This window comes from Pteropus vampyrus, unplaced genomic scaffold, assembly GCF_000151845.1.
Source record: "Pteropus vampyrus isolate Shadow unplaced genomic scaffold, Pvam_2.0 Scaffold241, whole genome shotgun sequence".
Lineage (NCBI taxonomy): Eukaryota > Metazoa > Chordata > Mammalia > Chiroptera > Pteropodidae > Pteropus > Pteropus vampyrus.
Window position 1 is genome coordinate 158,766 of NW_011889022.1, and position 2,072 is coordinate 160,837.

A 2,072-nucleotide genomic window follows, 5' to 3' on the forward strand; every position below is an offset into this window, starting at 1 on the left:
TGATAGAAATTCTCAACAAAGTGGATATAGAGGACATATCTTAACGTAATAAAGGCTACATATGACAAACCCACGGCTGACATCTTCAATCGTGAAGAGCTGACTTTCCTCTAAGATCACGAACAAGACAAGTACGTCCACAATCGCCACTCCTAGTTCACATAGTACTGGGAGTCCCAGGCACAGCAGAAAACTAGTAATCGAAGGCATCAAAATCAGAGAAGAAGAAGTACAGCTACTATCTGCAGATGACGTGACACTACATATAGGATACCCTAAAGCCTCCACTGAAAAAACTATCAGAACTGATCAATGAATTCACTAATTTTCAGGTTTCAAAATTGATAGACAGAGATCTGTTGCATTTCTCTACACCAATAAGAAACTAAAACAATCCCATTTACAATTGCGTCAGAAAGCATAAAATACTTTGGAATAAATTTAAACCGGTGAAAGACCTGAACCCTGAAAACTGTAAGACACTGAAGAGGATACAAATAAATGGAAGGATATACCACACTCGTCGATTGGAAGGACTAATATTGTTAAAACGTCCTTACCACCCAAAGCGATATACAGACTCGGCGCAGTTCCTACAAAATAGCAACAGCCTTCTTCTCAGAACTAGAACGACTAATCCTAAAATTTATATGGAACCCAAAAGGCCCTGAATAGCCGAGGAAACCTCAAGAAAGAAAGAATGAGGTAACACACTCCCTAATTTCAAACCACATGACAAAACTACAATCATCAAAATAGTACAGTAATGGCATAAAAACAGATATACATACATTTCTGCGCTATTTTATTACATTGAGATATCTACATATCCTTAAAACACCCCTACTTTCTGTGTTTTGTTTGCTGGTGGTTTGCTCTGACCACACTGGTGACTCAAAGTCATCCCAGGCTTGAGTGTGCTGCAGTGGCTGTGCACGAGCCGACGTCTCCACACATGTCACCTGGGCCAGCGGTCCCCAACCTTTCTGGAACCAGGGACCGGCACTGCTATGAGAACCTAGTGTCTGATGATCTGAGGCAGAGCTGAGGTGGTGATGCTGGCCCTGGGGAGCGGCTGCAGATCCAGATGCAGCTTCGCTCACTCACCAGCCGCTGTGCGGCCCGGTCCCTGATCGGCCACAGACCGGTGCCGGTTCACAGCCCGGGGGTTGAGGACCCCGATCTAGACTCTGCACCTTTCTGAATTCTTAGGATCCCTCCAGCAGCTGTATCATTACTTCTAGATCTTTCCCCAGGAACAGTTCTCACTCTAGATTTGGACAATTTTTTTTTTTTTTTTTAAATCTCTGAAGTTTTAACTTCATCCTGTTAATTTCAGCCTATTATTTCAGGTCACCGAAATAATCTCGTTCCTGTCGTCATTGCTATAGGTTCCTCTGAGCTTTGTCTCTGCTGGGTCATAAAACGTTTCTTTCTTTCAGTCAAGCCATGGAATTCTTGAACAAGACAAAGCCAAGGTCAAGGACAGAGTATTCTTCCTCAACCAGAGATCATCCTACAGGCTGAGAAAGTGTACTGTCTATTCCAACAGATCTGGGTACATCTGACAAGAACGGCGTCCAAACATCACACGCTCCTTCACCGAGAACGCATGCAGCAGACTTCAGTAAACCGGCTAGCACGCATGGCAATACACTACATCTGCAGCTTTCCCCAAGCCTGCAAATGAGCCGCCCTGTTTTAAAAAGCCGGATGATGTTCTTTTATTTTTTTTCCATAGGAAGCTATCACTGCATCCATTTCAAAATATTCAGAATCGCTAAGGAATGGGTTTTTGGATGTGATCTGTGTCAATAGCTTGCTTATCTGCCTGCAGCTCACTGTGATTTCTTAGTGTTTTTTGCAAAAAGCTCTAAACTCACATCCACATGTTTCTTCCGCAGAGCTTGCCACTGCCTTGCCCGCGTGGAGACAGGCTCTCTCTTTGTATTTCTCTGCTCTCCCTTCTGGAGAAAATGAAACTTGCACCAGACCCTTTTTTGAATCCACTGGGGAAAAGGAAGCATGCATAAACATAAAAGAATCACAAGAGAAGATTAATTTTTTTTCAC